Consider the following 25571-nt stretch of genomic DNA (forward strand, 5'->3'; position numbering starts at 1 on the left):
CTCTCCACCACAGCCCAGGGCAGACGGTTCCCCTGGCCCAGCAGGAGCCCTGCTCCATCCGCCATCCTCCATCCCACCAGGTAAATGAGAAAACACATCCCCACTTCATGTGGCCCAGCGCCCCTCCCCACCATATGCTCTGTCTCCTGTCTCCCCAAACAAATATTGTCCTGAGATGTAATTAGAATTCTTTCCTCTTCTCAGGAGAGATTATCTCGCCCTGGAAAGACGCCTGGCAACGTGCAGGTCACCCAGGAACCTTGTGGCTGTCAATCCCCCAGCCCCCACCCTGTCCCTCCTGGTGCTGCAGCCTAACAGGGTCCCCTGGCCCAGAGGGGCAGATTCCCAGCCCCTGGAGTCCTCACCACCCCAGCTCCGCTTAGGGCAGGAGGAAGAGGGAGTCCTGGGCTAGGAGGTGAAATCCTAGATTCAGGCCCCTGCTCTGGGGCCACCTCTCTCCTCCCCCTGTCCCCAGGACACTGAAGGTGATGCGAATTGACAAAGGACTCCATCTGGAAGCTTCTGCCGTTTCTCCTTGTGCAGCTCTACTTGAGCAGTGGGTTTCTGGGCTGAGAGCAAATTTGAGATGCCCCTAATCCTCAAGGTCAAGGGTTCAGAAAGCAGCTCATGGAGGTTCCCCGCTTGCTGAGGCTTGGAAGTCCCAGCCGCTGTTCTGTAAACAAGGCCTGGTTGGTTAATAGGAACAAATGTCTGGGTTCCTGAACATGTGCGAGGGGTGGTGTGGGGCGCCATCACACGCAGCCCACCTCAAAGCTGTGACCCTTCTTATCCCCAATAAGGAAGAGTCAATGCGGGCGCCTAGAGGGAAGGTCCCTCCCCCACATCACTGTGAGGGCCACCCCATCCTTCCAGGGGAGCAACCCAGAAACTAGTCACCCTGGGCTCCCTCCCTCCTCTCTCCCCTCCCACAGTCAGTCTTCAAGGAACCCTGTGGGTCCTGCCTCCCAACACCTCCAGAATCTGGCTCCTTCTCCCCACCTCCGCTGCCTTTCCGGGGCCAAGCTGCCGTTCTCTCTCACCTGCAACAGTGGGGAAAGCTCAGTGGCCTCCCGCTTCCACTCTTCCTCCCCGACAAGCTATTTTCACACAGCAGCCAGACACACCTTGGCAAAACATAAATCAGTCCCTGTCCCTGCTCTACTCACCACTCTTCCAGGGCGTCCTCCTACCCACCGTAGCAGCAGCAGTCCTCACTGCCTCTGCCTCCCAAAGTGCTGGGATTACAGGTATGAGCCACCATGCCCAGCCAAGAGGATTGCTCGTGCCCAGGAGGACAAGGCTGCAGCAAGCCTCGAACGCACCACTGCACTCCAGATGGCTGACAGGGCCCTCCATGGGAGGCCATTCCCCTCCGGTGTTGGCCTCTGCCTGACTCCCTGCTCCTATTTCTACCACAGCGGCCTCCTTTCAGCTCCTTACCCGGGCATCCCAGTTGAGGTTCCACCTCAAGACCTTTGCACCTGCCGATTCCTCTGCCTGGAACACCCTCTCCTCAGACTCCCCTGGAACAGCCATCCCTCCCATGGCTCCCTCCCTCCCCTGCCGCAGGATCCTGCTCAAAGCCTTCTTCCTTCGGGAGGCCTTCCCTGACTACCTCATTTAAACCCAGCACTTCGAACCACCTTCCCTCCAACGCCATCAGCTCTGGCCAACAGGACTTTCTGCCGTGAGGAGGGTGTTCTGTACCCGAGCTGGTGCAGTAGCCAGCAGTCGTCTGTGTCTGCTGAGCACATGACATGTGACTAACGACCTGAATTTTACATTTTATTTAATTTTACTTCATTTAAACATAAATGTTAATAGCCACTTGCAGGTAATGGCTACTGTGTTGGACAGCACAGCTAATATGCCTATTTTACGTATGTTTACTGTCAGCCTTCCCTCCCAGCTCCTAGAGCAGTGCCTGGCACATAGCAGATGCTCAATAAATACATTTTATTTGGACACAGGGTCTTGCTCTGTTGTCTAGGCTGGAGTGCAGTGGTGCATTCAAGGCTTGTGGCAGCCTTGACCTCCGGGGCACAAACAATCGTCTCACCTCAGCCCTCCGAGTAGCTGGAACTACAGGCGCGAGCCACCATGCTCAACTAGTTTTTTGAATTTTTTGTAGAGACATGGTCTTGCTTTTTGCCTAGGCTGGACTTGAACCCCTGGGCTCAAGCAATCTCCCTGCCTTGGCCTCCCAAAGTGCTGAGATTACAGGTAAGGTATGAGCCACCACGCCCAGCCAGTAAGTGCTTTTTGAATGAATGAATAAAGAGCCTTAGCTGGGCAGTGGTGGAGAAGGGTCCAGAGCTCGGGGGACCCTGCCCTGAGAGTCCTGGGCCAGGTCTCGCCCTCGGAGTCTTCCCTGACACCCACTTGGCACCTCGAGCGGAACACAAGGAGATAGTGAGGAGCCTGCATGGGAAGGGCACAAGAGGTGATTCTAGTGGGTTGCCAGTCCCTCGCCCAAGATGGTGGATTCTGCCTTGATTCATGTCCCTCCTGCCCAACACCAGGGCACCAGGGGACTTTGCAAACAGGCGGAGAGGGGGTGAGGACCCTGGGTGGATCTGGTATGACCACCAATGTGACCTTAGCTGGTCAAAAGACAGTGGAGGGACATAGCTGTGGCCTCTCCAGGTGCCATTGCCTGAGCCACGGAAATCAGAGAGTGCCTCCGCTTCCCCTCTTCCAGTGGGGAAATGGCTCCAGAGAGTTCAGCTATCTTGCTCAATGCAGAACACAGAGCAAGAAAGGCTGAAGCCAGCCCTCGGACCCGGCCGGTGTGACTCAGCCACTGCATGCCGCCTCCTTCCAGACACAGGGGAGGTGGGAACCACGTGCGGTGGGCGGGGGCACGGGAGACAATGTGCGTGGTCTCATGAGTGGGAGGAGGACAGAGAGGGCCGCCCTTGGGTGGAGGCTCCACTGGGGTCTCCTTGGGAAGGGCCAGGCCTCCAATTCACCCCCACTCGGTTTCCCCCTGCCCACGGCAGAAACCCTGACTCTGGCCCACTCATGCAGAAGGTAAGGCTCAGAGAGGGCAGGGGCTAGTCTGGGTAACTCAGCAGCCCGGGTTCAGCCAGGAGATACCCTCTCACCCCCCAAACAGACACCTCCTGGGCCCTGGCATGGCGTGGCAGCCTGGGGTGCGCAGGAGCACAGGGGAGGACCCCACCACATGGCCACCTCTCCAACGGGACCCCAGTAGTGGCCGTCTAGGGCCTCGCTGTCCAACAGAAACAGACTGCAAGCCACACTGCAAGGCACGCATGGAATATTCCATCTCCTGGGAGCCATGTGAAAAAAACAAACTGAAATTAATTCTAATAATGTATTTTATTTAAGCCAAGATATCAAAAAAATTATTTGAACATGTAATGAAAATTATTAATGAGGCCGGGCACAGTGGCTCATGCCTGTAATCCCAGCACTTCGGGGGGCCGAGGCAGGCAGATCACCTAAGGTCAGGAGTTTGAGACCAGCCTGGCCAACATGGCAAAACCCCATCTCCACTAAAAATACAAAAATTAGCCGGGTGTGGTGGCACGTGCCTATAGTCCCAGCTACTTGGGAGGCTGAGGCAGGAGAATTGCTTGAACCCGGGAGGAGGAGGCCGCAGTGTGCTGAGATCATGTCACTGCACTCCAGCCTGGGCAACAGCAAGACTCCGTCTTGGAAAAAAGAAAGAAAGAAAATTACCAATGAGACATGTTCCATTCTTTGTTGTGTTAAGTCATGAAACACTGAAGTGCATTTTACATGTTCATGGCACCTTTCAGTCCTGACATTCCTAGGGCTCAGGTGGCCACATGTGTTTGACGTCTTAGCAGGTGGTGAGCTCTGCCAGCTTCAGGTGCCCCCATCACATGTCCACATGGCTCAGACCAGGCAGCCAAGGCCCAGTGCCAGGGAGTAACCCTTCCACGGCCACATAGTAGAGTCTGGATTTGAAACCAGGCCTCTGTGACGCCCAAGTCCATGCTCTTCCCAGAGTATTCAAATGCCTTGTGCTGGTAGTGCTATAGGTTACTGCAAAAGTAATTATGGTTTTGCCATGAAAACTAATGGCCAAAACTGCAATTACTTTTGCGCCAACCTAAATATTTCTTTCTTTCTTTTTTTAGACGGAGTCTCGCTCTTTCGCCAGGCTAGAATGCTGGCACGATCTCAGCTCACTGCAACCTCTGCCTCCAGGGTTCAAGCGATTCTCCTGCCTCAGCCTCCCAAGTAGCTGGGATTACAGGTGCCCGCCACTACACCCAGCTAATTTTTGTATTTTAGTAGAGACAGGGTTTTACCATGTTGGCCAGGATGGTTTCGATCTCTTGACCTCATGATCCACCTGCCTCGGTCTCCCAAAGTGTTGGGATTACAGGCGTGAGCCACCGCTCCCGGCCCTAAATATTTCTTTAAAAGGCCCAGTCCTGCGGCTGGGCACAGTGACTCATGCCTGTAATCCCAGCACTTTGGGAGGCAGAGGCAGGAGGATCACTTGAGGTCAGGAGTTCGAGACCAGCCTGACCAACAGAGTGAAACTTCGTCTCTACTAAAAATACAAAAATTAGCCGGGCATGGTGCTGGGCGCCTGTAATCTCAGCTACTTGTTAGGCTGAGGCAGGAGAGTTGCTTGAATCTGGGAGACGGAGGTTGCGGTGAGCTGAGATTGCGCCATTGCACTCTAGCCTGGGCAACAAAAGCGAAATTCTATTTCAAAAAAAAAAAAAAAAGGCTCAATCTCAAATGGCCAACCTTGCAGAGTCCTGTGGGGTAGGGTGGGGAGTCTGTTTCATTCTGAGTGAAAAGGCCTGGGCAGGCACAGCAGCGGCATTTCACCCAGGTGGAGGCAATTGGGGAAGGCTTCCTGGAGGAGGTGTTGCCCTCACCTTAGCCCCAGTGGGCTAGGTAGTGAAGCTGGGAGCAGGGAGGGGCTTCAGGTGGGAGGACAGGGAGAGAAGCAGGTTTAAGGCCTTGTGGGAGACAACTGAGTTAGCTGCGGGTACAGCCACCAGCTCTCCCACCCCATAGCGAGGCTGTGGTCCCAGAGCCTCTCTGATCCCCAGAGCTGGCCAGGAGCTGTCTACAAAGCGTGGGTTGGGGGAGGCCCCCTCAGGGACCCTTTGACTCAGACCTCGGTAGTGAAGAAGGCAATGTGTCCACAGGACAAGTGTGAAACCCAAGGCTCTGGGCATCTGACAACGAATCTGGGCCTCCCTCTTCACAGTCAGCAGCACCAAGGCCTGTCCCGGTCCCCGCCCCAAGCTGCCCTAGAGGGAGAAGCCCGCTGTGAACGTAGGTAAGTGCCGGGAACATTGGACTGGGAGCCAAGGATGGAGGATGGAACCTGTTTCTGCCAACAGACTTGCTGTGTGACCTCCAGAGACTCTCTCCCCTCTCTGAACCTCTGTTTGCTCCTCTGTACAATTCAGGTTAATCCTGATGGTCCTGAGAGCCCCACCAGCTCAGATCATCAGAAGAGGAAAGTAACAGATGTCCTAAGGGCAGAGCTTTGGGCATTGGGAAAGGGAAGGGTCACTTCCATGTGGGGGAGGAGGGGAATCTGGGAAGGCTTCAGAGAGGAGGTGGCACCTAAGCCAGGCCTTGAAGGATGGGTGGATATTGACAAGCAGAGGCAGGCCTGAAAGTGTCAGGTAGCAGGAACCCTGTGAGCAAAGGTAGGGACGCAGGAAAGAAAGCTTTGTTTAAAAAAGAAATCCATTTCCTTTCTTGAGCAGCTATTGTGTGCCCAACACCACGCAGACATTGTCTCTAACACTCTTGCCCACTCCCACTTGACAGATGAGGAAAGTGAGGCTCAGAAAAGTAAAATGACTTGCCCAAGATTCACACAGAGCTGGATTTTAAACATGGGTCTGACTGGCAGTTGTGACCAAGATCCATGGGTCTGCCCCAGCCCCTATCAGGATTTGGTCAGAGTTATCAGGTAAAATTTAGCCACTAGGCTCCACACTTCGGCATCCCACTTGTACACCTCCAGAGATGGGGAGCTCAGTTCCTCGCACCCCCACTGAAAGCAGGCAGCTCAATCAGCAACAGGGTCTTCCTCCCTCTCCTAACTCTGTGAGTGAGGGTACCGCACCAGCACCAGAAACTGGAAGGTGACTGATGCGTATTTTGATGCTGCTGCTGCTGATGATGATGTAATGATGAAGTAATGATAGACTACTTGTTTTGTGCCAGGCACTGTCCCAAGCTCTTTGTTTTGTTTGTTTATTTATTATTTTGTTTTGTTTTTTTGAGACGGAGTCTCGCTCTTGTTGCCCAGGCTGGAGTGCAGTGGTGTGATCTCGGCTCACTGAAACCTCTGCCTCCCAGGTTCAAGCGATTCTCCTGCCTCAGCCTCTCAAGTAGCTGGGATTACAGGCTCACATCACCACGCCCAGCTAATTATTGTATTTTCAGCAGAGACAGAGTTTCACCATGTTGGCCAGGCTAGTCTCGAGCTCCCGATCTTCAGTGATCGGCCCACCTCGGCCTCCCAGAGTGCTGGGATTACAGGCACGAGCCACTGCGCCTGGCCATGTTTATTTATTTTTTGAGACAGGGTCTCATTCTGTTATCCAGGCTGGAGTGGAGTGGCACGAGCACGGCAGTGAGCCGAACACAGCTCATCGCAGCCATGGACTCCTGGGCTCAAGTGATCCTCCTGCTTCTGCCTCCCAAGTAGCAGGGACTACGGGTGCATGCCACTACAAGCTAATTTTAAAAATTCTTTTAGAGAAAGGGTCTCGCTATATTGCCCAGGCTTGTTTCAAACTCCTGGACTCAAGCAATCCTTCTGCCTCAGCCTCCCAAAGCACTGGAATTACAGGCGTGAGCCACCATACCCAGGTGCAAGCTCTTTACATACATTTTCTCACGCTCCCACCATGATGCTGTGGAGTGGGTATGCTCATTATCATCCCCGTTTTCAGATGGGGAGGCTGAAGCTCAGAGAGGGTCAGTGGCTTGCCCAAGGCCACGGACTGAGTAAATGGTGAAACTGAACCCAGTTCTAGAGGGCTCTAAGTGGAAGCCGGTAACCCGGTCCCCTACCCTTACTCTTTCCCTCCAGCTACCCACACCCTGATCCCCACGTCAGCATCACTGCTGAGTCTGGGACATAGAATCCATCTCTCCTCTTTGACTTACCCTGCCCCTGAGCCCCTCTCCCTACTCAGGTAACTCCTCGCAGCCAGTCCCCAGGGAGGCTGGTATAGTTATAGATTTTTGAGAAGGATGCAATTGTCTTCTCCAGCCTCAGGGCCTGCGCTGGGCTGGGCTCACTGGGAAGACAATTAAAACCGGTGTCCACAAATTAGGATTCTGCAGGAGAAGGAGAACGGGACTTGATTGAATGCAACATCTTCTTTCTTTCTGCTTTTAATTGGGGGTGCGATGTATTAATTAACCCCAGGCCTGGTTATCAGTGCATCAGCTGCAGGAAATGGCTCTGTGGCTCTGGCCAGAGTCACTGGGTTTGGCTTCTGGAAAGGCAGGAGATGACCTGGGGGACCTGGCCTGCCCTTTGAGACTAGGGCCCTTACCTTAACCTCCCAGGCCCTGGTTCAGCATGAACCACTGAAAGCTTTGCCTTCAGGCCTAGGTTCAAACTCTATTCCCCCTACTCCCTAGCTGTGTGACCTGGGAAAACCACTTTGCTTCTCAGAGCCTCAGTTCCTTTATCTAGAAAAAGGGAAGAATGAGAGGGCTGATGAGAGGATTACACAAGACAACATGTGCCTCATGCCTGGCACATAGTAGGTGCTCAATAAACAGCACTCCTTTCTTTCACCTCCTAGTTCAAACACCCTATCATCTCCAGAAAGATGGCTAAAGATGCTTCCCTGTCGCCTCATGGGATTATGCATTGGGCGCATCTGTATTTTACTCACCCGTGGGCCCTGCAGCCCCTCACCCACCAGTCCTCTAGCTCTTCTCTGTGCTCATTTCCTCTGGTGCTCCTATGGTCCCTGGCAGCCAGTGGGACTCATGCAAGCCACAGGGGCTCATCCAGCACAGGCAGCCCTCAGCTCCCTCCATCTCTGAGCCCAGATTCCCCATCCCAAACCCTCTGGTCCAGCCCTGAATCTCCTGTCTCCCTCTGCACAGCCCTTCCTGCCCTTTCAACCTTCAAATCTCTGGTTGGGAGGCTACCTCCTCCAGGAAGCCTGCAGAGATTGGTCCTCAGCACACCCATCAGAATGAAAGCAGGACTCCCCTTGGGGACTGATGGCAGGGGCAGCTCTATTCAGGAACACCAAGGCAGAGTTGAGGCTAGAGAGAGGCACAGTGAGAACCATTGTGGCCCCACTGACCCCTTGGTCACCCCTCAGCCTGGCCCCATTTCTCACTAGATCACACTGTGATGCTCCCTACTCAGAAACCTCCAGTGATGAATGGAGAAACAAAATCTAGTCCATCTGTGCAATGCAGTAGTATTCAGCCTTAAAAAGGAAGGAAATTCTGACACACGCCGCAACATAGATGAACTTTGAGGACATTATGCTGAGTGAAACAGGCCAGTCACAGAAAGACAAATACGGTGTGATGGAAACTCACAGAGACAGAAAGCAGAATGGGGGTTGCCAGGGGCTGGCGGCAGGGGAGGGGAGTTGCTGCTATTGAACAGGCACAGAGTTTCTGTTTCAGACGATGAACAATTTCTGGACTGGATGGTGGCGATGGCTGCACAGCAGCCTGAATATTCGTGATGCGGTTGAACCATATACTTACAAATGGGGAAAATGGGAAACTTTACGTTATGTATATTTTACCAGAATTTTGTTAAAGCCTCTACTGGCTTCCCTGGGCTGACTGCAGCAGTGGATTCACAATAAAAATCTCCTAGAGTGGGAGGGTCGCTGGGGCCCAGGAGTCCAAGGCTGCAGTGAGCTATGATCATGCCACTGCACCCCAGCCAGGCGACAGAGCAAGACTCCATCTCAAAATTTAAAAAAAAGAAAGAAAGAAAGAGAGAAAGAAAACAAAAATCCCCTAGACTTGTTCCAGAATATCCCTCCCCGCATCTTCAACTCCTTCAAACCTCGGCTCCAATGTCACCTCCTCAGTGAGGCCCTCCCTGCCCCCGCAACCCTCTCTCGGTTCCCTTTTCCTTACCTCGTATTTCTCCTTACCACTCATCACTCCTCTATTATATGTTTGCTCATTTTATTTCTATGTATAATCTGTACTCCAACTAGAATTGAAGATGGAGATTCTAGTTAAAGGCAGGAGATTCTAGTCTGTTCACTATGTCCCGGCAGCCAGAGCAATGCCGCGCACATAGTAGATGCTCAGGGAACACTCTGCTGTAGCAGCTCTGGTGGCCGGCAGGGGGAGGATCCCATTTTCCCTGCTCCAGGCTGCCTGGGGCCTTCAGGAATCTCCTGTACTTGGGCCCCATTGAGAAACTACCAGCCCCCAGGGTCAAGATCAGGCTCCCAGGCTCGGTATCCAAAGTCTGCAAGCTCTGGCTCTGCCCACGCCCCAACGGCAGCCCCTCTCGGCCACTTACATGTGTTCCCCTAAGGATGCAGCCTGTACACTGTCCCTGGAATCCTGACTCACAGGTAGTCCTCTGCCTGAAGGTGTCCTCCCTCCTCAGGCTAGGGTGGAAGCCCTGCTTGGTGCCCCCAGAGGTCTCTGAGGCTGCCTCTCCCTGCCCCGGAGTGTGTTATATGACAGATACTGAGGCGTCTGGGTCTCCTGCAAGCTGGGAGCTTTCCCAGGTCAGGCACCCTGCATTGCCCAGCCCAGATCAGGCACACAGAAGGTGGTTAGGCGTGTGCTAAACCCATGAGTGAATGAATGAATGAATGAATGAATCAATCAATCAATCAATCAAGTGAGAAACGAAGGTCGGACAAAAGCCCAGAGGACTGAAGTTCTAAGGAAAAAAAACCAAGAAGCATAGAGATCATTCATTCATTCATCCTGTTCATTCATTCACTCAACATTTATTGGGTACCTGCTATGTGCCAGATTGGAATTTCTGGGGGGACTGTGCCCACAGGAGCAGGGATAGGGACAGACATGTGGACACTATGGACATGCACAACCAGGGAGGTCCTAAGTGGGGCTCAGCAGGCCGGCCCCCTCCCCACTACCCCTCCTCCTGGCCCTTGTGGCCACTGGCTGCCCAAGGCCAGCCTGGCCCACCTGGCCCAGCTGAGGGGCCACCTAGCCAGACTGACAGGCAGGCTGGAGGCTCCCCTGAGATGGCCCATAAAGTCATCTTGTGAAACGCAACCAAGAAAGAAACAGGGCAATAAATAAAGGCTGACAGTGCCAGGAGGGGAGTGCTGCTTTGCCAGTGGCTCCCCAACCCTTGCTGGCTACGGGCCAGCCTAGCAACCCCATGGCACCACCTTTCTGATTGGAGCCCACAACGCAACAGGAAGGTGATGTGCCTGATCCCATATGATGCTCGCAGTGATCCTGCTGGGCAGGGATCATTGTCCCTTTATTATAGGCAGGGACGCTGAGGCTCAGAGACTGTGTAATACTGCAAGTCAGGAGTAGGAGCTGGGATTAGAACTCAGATCTTGGGACTCTAGAATTCAAACACTTCCCTGTTTCTGCTGGCCCCATTGTTGCAGTGATGAAGACAGAGTAAGGGACATCCACAGCCTCTGCAGCCACTCCCCACTTCCATACCAGGCCCTTTTCCAGCAGTGTGAGAAAACCAAAGCTCAGAGAACCTGGGGGCCACTGGAGCCAGTCCCCTGCCCCGGGGTTGAAGGAAGGAAGCCCTTCCTCTATGCCAGACACTGTACACAGGACCCCTTTCATCCTTTCAGACTTGATGAGATGGTACTATTATCAGTACCATTTCACAGAGGGAGTGCCAAGGCTCAGAGAGGGAGAGTCGGTGCCTGAGGTCACACAGCATCAAGGGACAAGTTAGATTTCAGCCTGACTTCAAGCTGGCTGCAAAATTTCCCCCACTGAAGCCTAAATCTTATCTAAGCCCCAACCTTTTCAGCTAGAAAAAGTGTGATTCTCTGGGACCATTTCCAGGAAGCCCGCTCTATGCCCAGCTCAGCTGGGTGGCCGGGCCACAAGGGTGTGTGTGCTCCAGGTTCAGGAAGGCCTGTGGCCACCTTGCCTCCCCGCTGGGAAGCAGAGTAAGAGCTCTCCCGGGCTGGAGAGGGAGGATTTAATGAGGTCCCAGCCCAACCGCCTGTAAATCTCAGCTGGCTTCTAAAATCAGGAGACATAAAACCCCCATAAGAGGAAAACCCAGATAAACAGGATGGAAAAGCCCTCCAGAAACAGAGAAGCCTGGCTGTGTCCAGGGCCCCATCCAGGGCCCTCTCCTCCCCAGGGAGGAACCCGAGAGTTCTCTTTGTTTCTTTCTGGGCAGCCCTTGGCCCCTGACAGGTGCCTGCAGCAGGAGGAATGGAGGTGTGAGTTGATGAAGGTTGTTTCACCTTGGAACAGGCAAGCAAACGCAGACGGGCTTTCTTCCTAAGAAGCCAAGAAGAAGGCATTTTGTAAGAAAGTTTAGGGAGCTGCAGCATGCCTCGGTGGGAGGTGTCTGCCTCGGCATGCAGTAGGAGCTTAAGTCCTCCCTCAAAAGGAATGGAAGAGATCAACTCTGATGGACCCCCTACCCTAAGCCAGGCCCTGTGCCAGCTTCCCAGGATGCCACAGATTAGGCCCCTGACCACAGGCAGCCTGCAGTCCCCAGGAGAGACACACATGCCAGAGACTGCTATAGGAACAATGGCTGGGATTGAACCTGGACCGCCATGTACAGTTGTTCAGAATGTGCACTGTTCATATGGCCATGAATCACAGTGCTGCCCAGGGTTATGCAGGGCAAACTACATGTTGGAGCTATGGAAGGAGGTGCAGGTTCTAGAAGTTCCTGGGGGAAAGATAAGTTCATGTCTGCCTGGAGAGTCAGGGAAGGTTACCAGTAGGAGGGGACATGCTTGAACCTGAAGGCTGACTGAAGTCTGCACAGTCAGGGGGGACTCAGAACAGGAAAGGGCATACCTGAGAGGGGTCTCCCAAGCCCAGCCTTTTAGCCACCATCACCATTTTTACAGGGTCCCTGTACCACATGCACCATTATTTACTTAACATCTATTTTCAAAGCATCTTTCCCTTTTTACTTAAATAAATTCAGGTTAAAAGAAGACTTTTATTACCGCCATAAATGAAAAATCAGCATCACTTGCCATAAATAGAGGGTAACTGTAAAAATAAACGCTATGAAAACCAAACAGCATTCGTAAATTCTAGCCAAAGAAGCTTGCCTGCTGAAGGCTATGAGCCTCAATCTCCGTTTTTTCTCATTAACGGGAGACTGGCGAGGGTTGGGTGTCAAAGTCGCAGCAGCACCAAGCAGAGACTTTCTTTTTCATCACAAGGGGCTTGGGACGCAGGTCCTGCTCAAGCGTGGACACCAGCGGGCACCCAGCACCGTCACCAGCCCTGGCTTCCGATGGCCATGGCCCAATCTCACAACCCATCACTACTTCCCACCTCCAAGCCTTGCTCCTGCTGGGCCACATACCTGGAGAGCTTCCCTGCCACTTCCCTATCCCAGTCCTGCTGATTCTTCCAGTGTGGCTCTCGGGACAGCATATTGCCGGCAGTGAGAATTAACACCCACTTAAGGAATGAAGAGACCTGAATGCATACTTGGAGAATGCATGAACAAAGAAAGAAATGGATGACTCCTTTATGGTCTGCGCCGCTCAAACCAGGAAAGCAACTTCCTGAGGCAGTGACTTCACTCCAGAAACATGGGACAAGAACGTTATTTTTGTATTAAAACAAACATGAATATATTATGGGATAGAATATAGAAGTCATAAATTTTGACTGAAATAGGAGACATCAAAGAAATGTTGCCCCTGGTGGGAGCTGTTTACTCTCCTGCGTGGGCCACACACCGTCACGGGCCTCGTGTCCCATCCAGTCCACAGCCTCCTTCTTCTCTGCAACCCCAGGCTCCGCAGAGCTCAGACTGTGCTCTGCCCACAGGAAGGGCTGGTGTGGCGGCTAACAGGGGAAGGGCCCAGGGGGCGGTCGGGCACTAGGGCGAGGGGGAGCCCAGGATTTACAGTGAGGAGGCGAGCCACGGTTCTCCCTGACGTGCTGGGTGGCATTGTGCAAGTTGCTTCACTACTTTCAGATCTGGTTGCCCACTGTCATTGATTACAGGTTTATTTTGAGGATTAAATGCACAAATGCAAGTGAAGAGCCGGTTTCAGTGTGTAGCACCCAGAAGGCCCACAACAACCGCTGTTCCCTGGTAGACCCACTCCTTGCTGAGTCTTAGACACACATAAGCACATTCACCCAGGGAAGTCCTTGCCTGTCTCTGGCTGCTGGAGGGGACGCCCTGCCTAGTAAAAATTTAAATAGCTAACCTTTTTTTTTCTTTTTTTCTTTCTTTCTTTTTTTTTTTTTTGAGACAGAGTCTCACACCATCTCCCGGGTTGGAGTGCAGTGGTGTGATCTTGGCTCACTGCAACCTCTGCCTCCCAGGTTCAAGCAATTCCCCTTGCCTCAGCCTCCTAAGAAGCTGGGATTACAGGCGGCCGTCACCACGTCCGGCTAATTTTTTTGTATTTTTTAGTAGAGACAAGGTTTAACTATGTTAGCCAGGCTGGTCTCGAACTCCTGACCTCATGATCCACCCGTCTCGGCCTCCTGAAGTGTTGGGATTACAGGTGTGAGCCACCGCGCCCGGCCAAAATTAACCACTTTAAAGTGGACAATTGAGTAGCATTTAGTGCATTCACAATGTGGTGCAACTAGTCCCAAAATGCTCTCTTCCCCCCAGAAGGAAACTCCTCACTCCCCACTCGCCCCTAACCCCTGGCAACCTCAAATCTGCATTCTCACATTTGCCTATTCTGGATATTTCATATAAACTGCATCATATAATATGTGGTCTTTTGTGACTGACTTCCTTCATTTAGCATAGGGTTTTTGAGGTTCATCTACCATTGTCGCACATATCAGTAATTCATTACTTTTTATAGAGGTGTTTCTTTAATACAATAAAATATCTTACCTAATCCCCAAAATAACCTGGGAAGTGGCCACTATCATTGTCTTCTTACAGATGGGGAAACTGAGGCACGGAGAAGGTGGGGACTTGCCCAGGTTCCCTGCCGGGCCCCCCAACATAGCCGGGCAGGAAGCGCTGGAGCCGGCAAGCTGGAAGCAGGGCGCCTCCCAAGGCCACCAGCACATATTGAGGGAGACAGCAGTGGAATTACAAATCTAGGGAGATTTAAGGAGAACTAAAATATTCTGGCACTTGCAGGATTGTGGGAGTTGAGCAGGTTTCCCCAGTGGAATTCCCGCCTCCTCTTCCCATGTCTGGGCCACAAGGAGTGAGAGTGGGTGGGAGGGAGAGAGGCAAGCGTGGGAGTGCTCAGGGAGCCAGAGATAGGGCAGGGGCCGGGGCAGGGAGCCAGGAGCCGGGAGCAGACACAGGGGCGTCCCGACGTCTCTACCGATACCGTTTATTTTCATCCTCCCCAGTACATCCTGCAAAGCTAGTGGGGTGAGCCCATTGCACTGATGCATAACGAGGCTCAGAGAGACTGGAGTGGGGCAGGATTTCAGCCTCAGTGTCAGATTCCAAAGCGGAGGCGCATAGCCGTCCCCTGCTGCCAGGAGGGGCTGAAAGGGAGGAAGTGGGGGGAAACAAAGGAGGCTGCATCAACCACAGGGATGGGGTTGCTCCGGAACCCCAGAAAGGAGCAGCCTCAGAGCCCCTGGGGAGAAAGAAGAGTGAGGACGGTGGGTGGCGCTGAGGGTGGAGGCAGGAGGGCCAGGGACATGAAGAACGGGGCAAAAGGGGAGGCAGAGACCAACGGACGGGTACAGATGGAGGCAGACACCCGGGATGTTCCAGAACAGAGGTTCTGAGGGTGCCCAGTGGGTAGGGTGGTGTGGCCCCACCCTGACCAGAACCTGGCCTGGCTCAAACCTGACCGCCGACCCAGGACCTAGTAGATGCCCCAGCCCCAGCGCCTGCCACCCCTGCCCAATCGTGTCTGAGAAATGCAAGGATGCAGCAGTAAATATGTGGGCTCTGGAGTCAGGCTGACCTGGATTTCAACCCAACTGCACCTCCTCAAGGTAGGTGAATCTAATCTCTGAGCTTCTAGCCCAGTTTCCTCATCTGTAAAATGGGTACTGTGGGCAGTGCTGCAGTGAGATCACGCAGGCACACAGTGGGCTCCCAGTCAGGATCAGGCTGCTCTCCTGTCACTTCCCCACGTAGTCTGGCTCTAGCTCCTCCTTCTTCAAGGATCCTGGCCCCTTGGACTTATCAAACCCTAGGGCTATTCTAGAACCAGAGAATTTCTGGCTGAAGGGGGTTGGGCCCCACCCCAGGACCTTGGCACTTACTGTTCCCACGGCCTGGGAGGGAATTTCACAGGCCAAGAGCACAGAGCAAGAAAGCAGCAGCGCGGGTAGGGGCCTGGGGCTTCCCGCACTAGCTGGAGGGTGTCTAAGGGCCACGGAGAGAGGAGCTGGTGGATCTGAGCCCTGTCCCAGGGGCCGTCAGCCGCTGTCTGCTGCCCCTCCCTCTCCTCCGCTGCCTGCCGGGAGACCATTAGTGAAGCTTTGTTTTGAGCACTATTTCCACTACCCTGCGCTCTGGCCGCCGGGCCTCCATTAGGGACCCTTTCCCGGACCGATGACAGGCGGCAAACAGCTCCCCAGCGAGCAGGCCCTAATTGCCGCCGCCTTCAACGCCGGAAATGATTTTTTTAAAACCTCACAAAGCGAAACAGACAGCCCGCCATCAGCTCTCCGCCTTCCCCACCTCGGGGCCCCAGCCTGGGGGCTCTGAGGAAGGAGGGGTCAGTCAAGACCCCACCCCCATCCCAAGAGACACCCTTAAAATGCCGGGTTGGGGGAAAATAGGGTTGGGCTCTGCACCCTTGCTTTGAACTAGGTGTGGCGCCCCAGCTCACCACGCCTCTCTAAGCCTCAGTTTTCCCCTCTGCAAGGTGGGCGTGTTGAATGGGAGCCCCATGTCTGCTGCGGGCCGTGCGATGCGGCTCTGACAGATCATGGGCTTCTGGCTTCTCTAAGGGGTCCGTGGAGCACGGGGGAAGCCAGGAGCCAGGGAGGCGGGAACAGAGCACGAGGAGCAGAGGGAACAGCCAGGGAGAGAAAAGGTCTGGAGGAGGGAAGGAACTTGGTGTGTGCAAGGACTAGAAAGGAGGCCAGTGTACACACACACACACTGCACACGCATCTCACACACACATGCATTACACACAAAATACACACACACTACACACGCATTACACACACAACACACACAACACACACACACATACACATATACACACACGTACACATATACACACACACATGCACACACACATACGCACACATACACATACACATATGCACACACCCACTCCCCCACATATACAAACCCACATACACACCCAAATACTCCCCCCACACACGTACACACACCCACACCCCCTACACACATATACACACAGATACACCCACATACACACGCACATACACATATACACACATACACACATATACATACATACACACATGTACATATATACACACACTCCCCACACACACACCCACACATACACCCACACAAACACCCAAACATCCCACACACACATGCACACATACACACGTACACATACGCCCACACCCCCTACACACATACACATACACGCACACACTCCCCACACACACACCCACACATACACCCACACAAACACCCAAACATCCCACACACACATGCACACATACACACGTACACACACACCCACACCCCACGCACATATACACACAGATGCACACACCCACACATCACACAGACACCACACATACACAGATATACACACACATAGACATATACATGCACACCACACAATACACACATACACATACACGCACACACACCATACACATACACACAGACACGCACACACACATGTGCGCACACCCCCCAACAATTCCCTCTTTTTCTGAGCCCACGTTCCCACCCTCCCTGGATACCTGGCCAGCCCTAGCATCCCATGAACCACAAACTCAGCAAGGCTCACACCAAACTCAGCGCCTTCCCGGGAGCAGCCTCTCCTGTCTGTGCACACCCTCTCCAGCCTCAAGTCCTGCTTCAGCTCCCCATCTCCACTCACCACAGCCAACCCACCCCAATGCCAACCTGGCTGTGCGCTCTCCCCACTCAGAAGGCTCCCGGGGTTGCCCCCTTCTCCAGGGGTACCACCAAACTCCAGAGCCGATTCTTGGAGGTTCCAGCTGCAGCCTGCTTTTCTAAATACATGCACACGGTTCTCCACATGAAGCCTCTACCAGACCCAGGCAGCCAGGCGCAGCTCCAGGCTGGCCTCTGGAGTCCCCTCTCAGCCCCAGCGGTCCCTGGATACAGACCCAGAAGGAGCCTGCCTCCCCCAGGAAGTCTTCTCTGACTGCACTAGGACACAGTGACCTCCCTCTAGAGACCTCCCTCACTTGGCCTACCTGCCTATGCACTGGTCCTTGGGCTCCTGTCTGTTTTACAGTCCCCCGTTATCTCTTCCCGACCCCAACACTCTGAGTATGCTCACCAAGGACTTAGGAAAAGTGAATGAAGTTTGTTCCCACCCAGCTCGCATGAGAGGGCTGCAGGGAGAGAGAAAGGACTCCAGGATCCAAGCCCAGCCCTGCCACAGACTTGTCCCATGTCCCAAAGCCAGCCCTGACTGCCGTCTGGGCCTCTCCCGTGAAATGAAGGCTGCTTCTGCTTGGGGCCATAGACAAGCTTTGGGGGCCTCAAAAAACCCTTTGAAGCTTGTGGGTAAAACTCCGTGGCATTTTTTGAGGAAACGATCCACAGTTTCCATGAGCCTCTCAAGAGGAGTGTGACTTCCAAAAAAACTAGGAACCACCAGTGTAGACAAGCGTCAGTGTCCCCTCCAGCTTCGTCATTTGGTCACTCATTCATTCATTCAGCTGACATTTACTGAGTGCCTGCTCTGTGTGGGTGTCACCATGATATACGGAATATATGTATGTGTAATCCTGAGATGTCATTGAAGACAGCGGTGTGCGTACTGGAGAGAAAGGAAGGAACGGGTGGGGGTGGTGAGAAGAGAGGGGATGATGGATCCAACAGACACGAAGGAACAAAGAGAGAGGAAAGAGATCGAAAGACAGAGATAGAGAGGAAAAGAGACAGAGAAAGATCAGAGAGACCCAGACAGAGGGAGAGAGAAAGACCGACCCAGAGAGCAGTAGGGCAGGGAGAGAGAGAGAGAGCCAGAGGGTGAGGGGCCGCTGCAGAGCACTTCCCAGGCACAGGTGGACACTGCTGCCCGCGCTCGCTGGTAGCTCGCTGGAGCAAGGCCCCCTCCCCCGGCTCTGACTCCTGCTCTAACCTTCCAGACGCTCCCATAGCCTCCGTGTCTCACCTTCAAGGGCACCAGTGTGCAGGTGGCAGGGAAGGCTGGTACTGAGGCAAACGGGCACAGGGCAGAGGGCACCAGCCCAGACCTGAGCTACCCCCAGCCTCCCTCTCAGCCTGCACTGTCCCTCCAACCACACAGTCACCCCCCAGACACAGCCCCCACCTACACAGTCAGAGAGAAACACCACTCCCTCCGCTAGAAACTCCAGGCAGGAACACACAGGGTCCCACACATGCCCCCAGGGCCCCACCATTCCCACTAACAGTGCTGGACTCAGATGCAGGCGCCTAGACTTTTGGAGCCATGTGCTTGTAGCCAGAACAGGGCATTCTCAGCATTTTGGCAGCGCTGACCCCTGTGAGAATCCGAGCAAGCCAGGAGCGCTGCCCCGGAACAAAGCACCTGCCCACACACGCAGCTTGGCAGCCCGGAGCAGGACAGATGCGCAGGCTACGAACTCTGGCTCTGTCGTCCCACAAGCTGGGCTCAAGCCCGGCTTTGCTGTTCAGCATCTGTGTGTCCTCAGGCAAGTCGTACCATGCCCCTCAGTGTCCTCCTCTGTAAAATGGGAGTGCCGGCCTCCTAGCGTGGTGACGAGTAGATGAGAGGAGGCAGGGGAAGCAATGGAAACACAGAGTGCTTGATGAATGCTGGTTGCTGTTTGGTCCACAGATGCCTGCAGGCCACTGAGAGTTAAGGTGCTGATGGAATCCTACCACTCCCACCAGCTCCATCCTCGCCTGCACACATACACACACGCACACACACACATACACATACACACATACACATATGCACATACATGCTGGCTGCAGGACAAAAGATGGGTTTCTAAGTATACAGATGGAAGAATTCTACAGGCTTGGAGCTCAGGTAAACTCACCATTATTCAGTGGGGAAACTGAGGCCCAGAGAGGGGTAGGGACATGGCAAGTCACCCAGCAAGGCAAACACAGGGTGTGGGAGAGGGGAGCATGGTAGACAAAAAACAGCATCCCCCAGCCCTTCTCCCCATCCTGGCACTTTAAGAGCTAAAGTGAAGTCACCGAGGAGCCACTGTCCCCACGCCACAACACAGGGGACAGAGAAGGCCCCATTCCTGCCATGACCCCTGGGTGGGGCCAGGGCATCCTCGGCATTGGGAGCTCCACCCACCTGGGCCCTTGTGCCAGCACCATCACTAAGTTGCTGTGTGACAGATCTTTATTAGCCGCCCACTGTGTTCTGGCTGCTCTGCCTACTTCAACAGTCTTTGCTCCTTTGGGAAATAAGGCAGAAATCTCCTCACTAATATCCCCAGCTAGTAACGGGTAGGGCTCAGCTTGCACACCTCCTGTGACAGGGAGCTCACTACTGGGTACCCTCACTGCCCCACAGGTGGGTGTCCTTCTCTGTGTTTCTGTGTTTAATATTATCCCAGCTTTTTTTTTTCTTTTTCTTTTTTGCGACGGAGTCTCGCTTGGCTCACTGCAATCTCCGCCTCCCAGATTCAAGCAATTCTCTGCCTCAGCCTCCCAAGTAGCTGGGATTACAGGTGCCTGCCACTACGCCCGGCTAATTTTTGTATTTTTAGTAGAGACGGGGTTTCACCATCTTGGCCAGGCTGGTCTTGAACTCCTGACCTTGTGATCCACCCGCCTTGGCCTCCCAAAGTGCTGGGATTACCGGTGTGAGCCACCACGCCTGGCCCCAACTTCTTAAATGTTATCACAATACATATATTCTTCTTCTTCTTCTTCTTCTTTTTTTTTTTTTTTTTTTAGGAGACAGGGTCTCACTCTGTCACCCAGGCCGGAGGGCAGTGGTGCAATCACAGCTCACTGCATCCTTGAACTGTTGGGCTCAAGTCATCTTCCCACCCTAGCCTCCCAGGTAGCTGGGACTACAGGCATAAGCCACTACACCTGACTAATTTTGTATTTTTTTGTTTTAGAGACAGGGTCTCACTATGTTGTCCAGGCTGGTCTCAATCTCCTGGGTTCCAGTGACCCTCTGGCCCCAGCCTCCTGAGTCACTGGGATTACAGGCGTGAGCCACTGCACCCAGCTCTATACTTATATATTCTTTATGGGTTCAGTTTTCTGTCTCCCCCACTAGACTGAGAACTGTAAGAGAGTAAGAACCTTAGCTGTCTTCTTCACTGATAAGTCCCCAGTGTCTAAAACAGCCTGGAACATGACAGGTGCCCAGTTGATATTTGTTGAATGAATAAAAGAATGAATGAATGACCAAGCTTCCCAAACATGGCAGCAGCCCCATTAGGCCAGTAGCTCCCAGTATGAAGAGTATGGAGCATGCAGTGTGACCGGGCAGCCCGTCGGATGCCCCCAGGTCCCCAAGTCATGTCTGCACCGTGGATCCCCACGCATTTGCCCACGCACCGCCTGCTCTATTATGTCCTTAATGTTTTTCTATAAACTAACCCACCATTTTTTAATACCCCCGTTAGTCTCATCCTAAGCAATCGTATCTGTGAAATCACAGTTTTGATGTGCTGGTTATATTTTTCCAGTACACATTAAAATAAATGCGTAACTATTAAAATGTAAGAAGTTTCTCTAGGTTCTGCCTAAAATCATCTCTCAGGTAGGACCCAATCTTGTTGCGGGCCCTGGGGGGTTTTGAAGAGGGTTGAAACTGAGGGTGGGGGGTGGAGCTGAGTCCCAGGGACTCCCTGATGGCTTCAAGGAAGGGAAGGGAGGCCTGGCTGTGAGAAGGGGACCTGGAGGAGCAGCAGTCCCTCTCTGCCTCCCCACCCCCACCTCACTTCTCCAGAGCAGTGGGAACCAGGCAGAGCCAGCTGGGTAGGCTCTGGACCCCGGGACCAGCAGGAAGGAGAGGAGCAGATTTCTTCCCCAGCTGGACCACTGCCGCTTTTTCTGATGCAAGTGTCTCATCGAGGTCAGGGGAGGAGGGCACGACCCTTGGACTCCCCCATCCTCATGACTGCAGCATTGCATATGCACCCCAAGGTCAGAGCCCGGGACCACCCACTGCAAGGTGCCACCAGCCTTGCCCACTCCAGGATGTCCTTTCTCTGCTCAGAAGGGATTAGGAAGGGGCTCCAATTTTGTGATTTTTTTCCCCTTTAAACATAGATTCCTTATGAAATTAAAATCATTTGAATGTTTAAAAATATACTGACTTGGAATGAGCAAAGCTTTAAGAATTCAGACCTCATCCCCTGCTTCGTCCTCCTTGTCATCCATTCATTCATTCCCTGCCACCTTCCTGGGCTGGGCATTGTCCTGGGTCCCAGGACACAAGGAAATCTGACCTCAGTGTGCCCAGCGGGCCTCAAACTCCTTTCAGGACTGAGAGGGTCTTCCCACAACCCCATCAGCAGCTGGTTTGGTCCCCAAAGTCCAAGGTGATGGCCAAACACTCTCACGTGGGCACCCATGCTGCTGTTCACACCATGCACTCTCCCCATGCTTTCGAAAATCGAGAGAAGTTGGAGGGTGGCTGGGACAGCATTCTGTTCCCACTGCTGCTCACTCTCCTGGGTGTGGAATACAGAGGCCACTGCACTCCTTCCACCCCGGAGCCAAGCCTCAAGGCCCAGCCCTGCTCTTCCCCACTGTGTGAAGTGGGCCTCTTCCTCCTCTTTCCTTGGCCTCCCAGCCCTGGAGCCAGATGCTTCAGTTCAAGTCCAGCCTCCGACATTTGGTAGGTGTGCGACCTTGGGTAAGCCACTTAACCTCCCCAAGTCTCATTTTCTTCATCTAAACAGTGGGCCTGAGACGGTGCTTCCTTTTGGAGTTCTTGTTAGAATTGAATGAGATGATACCATTCAAGGCCCTGGCATGGCACTCAACACACATTTGCTTCCATATGTTTATCTCTCCTGTTTTTATTTTTATTGATTTATTTTTGAGACAGGGTCTCACTTTGTCACCCAGGCTGGAGTGCAGTGGCGCAATCTCAGTTCACTGCAACCTCTGTCTCCTGGGCTCACATGATCCTCCCGCCTCAGTCTACTGAGAAGGTAGGACAACAGGTGTGTACCCATGCCTGGCTATTTTTTTTTTTGTAGAGACGAGGCCTCACTATGTTGTCCAGGCTGGTCTCAAACTCCTGGGCTCAAGTCATCCACTCACCTCGGCCTCCCAAAGGGCTGGGATTACATGAGCCGCCGCACCCAGCCAATTTCTCCATTTGTACAGAGTTGGATGAGGTAATCCCAAAATCCAAGAAGTACCCTCCAGGGCAATTCTGGGCAAATTCCCCCTTGCCCCTGGGTCTCCATCTTCTCATCTGTAAGAGGGAGGCTTGGGGACGATGATCCCAAAGGGCCTCGATGATTCATTCCAAAAGCTCCATCTCCTGCCCCCACAGCTGGCGGATCAGAAGGGGCCACTTACCTGACTCCCCTCACCCTGCCCACTTGTTTGCCACAGGAGATTTTGCCCACCACCCTTGCTGTCACCACGGCAAGGACCCGAATTCCCTGCGTCCTGCTGGCTGCCTGCGGCTCCTCTTGTTTGGGGAAAAGGCTGCGGGAGCCGCTGATGGGCAAGGTGTCAAAACCAATTGGTATGAAGGACTTGGGGAAAAGCGCTTGTGAGGGCCAATTCCCCACAGGAGGCCGGAAAACCCTCAGCCCAAGGCAGAGTGTTTACAGGCGTAATTGATAGAATAATCACCAACGCCTGAGACAAAGACGAACACATTTTTAACATCATAACCTTCGGAAGACAGGACTCAATTTTCTTCATCTTCCAGCCACCAAACTAGCCAGCTTATTGATGGTGAGATACCAACAGTTCAGTGAGGAACGCAAGGAAACCAGAGTCATTTTTCAGTGCACAGGCTGCTTGCCAAATGGCCCCGTGCCCCCTCCCTCCCCCAGCGCCCTGCTGGTCCCTCCTGGCAACAGAGAGAATCTCAGGACAGTGAATCACTCAATGGACAAAGCCCCTGGCCAAGCCAGGATCTTTGTCTGCACTGGGGTATATGAATAATTGAAGGTGCTTGCCTAGGGCTGTGTGTGTGTGTGTGTGTATGTGTGTGTGGGTGTGTAGGGGTGTGTGTAGGGGTGTCTGTGTAGGGGTGTGTGTGTGTAGGGGTGTGTGTGTAGGGGCGTGTGTGTAGGGGTGTGTGTGGGGGGCAGAGTGGGGGCGGGAGGGGTGTTGTCTGCTGCAGTGTGAGGCTTCTTGGGGCTCCTCTCAGGGACCATCCACCTGCCCCCGTCTGGACCTCTCCCTCCCCTGTGAAACCAAACCAAGCCAGCCCCTAGCATCAGACATTTCCTGTCCCTACATCTCCCATCAGGTATGGGTAAATACTTAGGCAGTGGCTTCCAAACCCCAGGCTGCATGAGAATCCTCTGGGAAACTTATTACAATGCAGATTCCACCTGATGCGGTGGCTCACGCCTGTAATCCCAGCACTTTGGAAGGCCGAGGAGGGAGGATGGCTTGAGCCCAGGAGTTCAAGACCAGCCTAGGCAATATAGTGAGATCTCATCTCTACAAAAAATTTAAAAATTAGCTGAGGGTGGTAGCGCACGCCTGTACTCCCAGCTACTCGGAGGCTGAGATGAAAGAATCGCTTGAACCCAGGAGGCAGAGGTTGCAGTAAGCTGAGATTGTGCCACTGTACTCGAGCCTGGTCAATAGAGCAAGACCTTGTCTCAAGAGAAATTTAAAAAATAATAATAAAATGCACATTCCAAGGTCCCATCAAATAAGCATTCTGGCAGTGGGTTTGGGGGGATCTGCATTGTAACAAATTCCCTGGGGGACTCTGCCATGTGAGGCTTGCTGGGTCCTCTGCAAGCTGTAGGGGTCTACAGAGATCTTCACAAAGACCCTGCCTTCTGGATCCCTCCCCTGGACAAGATCTGGAAAGATCCTGGGGTCCAGTCCAGCTGCCTGTTTCTAACCTACAGGTATCCTCAGATACCTGCCACCTTTCTGAGTGGCTGGTTCCTCTTGGTGGAACCCACTGCTTTACTGGTTCCCTGAGGAGCTAGAAGGGAGCAAGCTTGGATTACGGCTACACGAAGGAAGATGCCATGGCCAAGCCTGCCTCAAGGCTGTCCTGGAGGAGGCAGTCCCAGAACCACCAAATGTACCTTCATCCTAAACACAGCTTTCCAGCTCTCTGTACAGACTCAGCACCTCTGGATAAATCACTGACCCTCTCCGAGCCTCGGTTTCCTCTTATCTCCAACACCAGCCTTGCATGAATGGTCAGCCTGAGGGAGTTAACACTGGCAAGGGCTTGGCAGCACAGGGCACACAGTAGGCATTTTGTCAATGTTTGCACCTTTTCCTCCCATCCCTGCTGTGCGCATGGGAATGAGTTAACATTTTTCTGATAAGAAAAAATCAAAATCGCTCCTGTTTATTGAGCACCTACTAGGTGCAGACATGGACCATCACCACCCCACCTGCCAGTGCCTGATGCCCCCTTGAGATACATGCTCCCCATTCGTTCCTCACACCTCGAAAAAGCCCTCTTCCAAGTGCATTGCGTGGAGTTGGGAGGGAGATGGGAAGCAAAACAGATGTCCCTTCTGACCCATCTGACCGTAGGCTCTCCCTGTGACAAGCTCCAGGGCAGCCAGGTGGAAAGCAGGAGCCCGGCGGCCAGGTTGGGCTCAGATGGAGCTGGAGGGGTGAGCAGCCACCAAGCACTTGGGGTCAACGTGCCCCTCCCCAGGAGTCCCTGCTTCCAGCCCCCACCCCCCACCCCCAGACATAGAGACACCTTCCCAACTGGGCCACATTTCCTGAATCAGCTGAGGACACACGGAGCCCAGGAATAATGAAACGATCAGGCTCCAATCTGCTAAACAGCAATTTCTGAGCTTTTTCAGCACACACAGCTTTTATCAAATTGGTATTCTCCTCCTGAACACAAATGGCTTATTAGACATGACCCACTTATTCGCCGCGTCTCACTATCATTAATAACAGTTTCTTTTTGTGATTAAGTGAGTGGTTCCAAACCCTTCCTGTGGTGGCGGGTGCTTGGCCCGGCAGAGGGGCAGCTGTGGGGGCTCCTCAGCAGTCACTACTTGGTGACTTTGAACCTAGCAATGTCGGGGGAAGGCAGCCTGGCCCCTGCAGAGCAGCCTGGCCTCCTTGTTTCTTTAGGGACACAGGGAGA

At 53.4% G+C, this 25571-nt stretch overlaps 1 protein-coding gene across 3 annotated transcripts in view; it reads right to left on the reverse strand.

Annotated features, from left to right (window-relative positions):
* VSTM2L (V-set and transmembrane domain containing 2 like) overlaps nucleotides 1-25571 on the reverse strand; it is a 42587-nt gene that overhangs the window by 14492 nt on the left and 2524 nt on the right. The window lies entirely within an intron of this gene.

Source organism: Theropithecus gelada, chromosome 10, assembly GCF_003255815.1.
Source record: "Theropithecus gelada isolate Dixy chromosome 10, Tgel_1.0, whole genome shotgun sequence".
Lineage (NCBI taxonomy): Eukaryota > Metazoa > Chordata > Mammalia > Primates > Cercopithecidae > Theropithecus > Theropithecus gelada.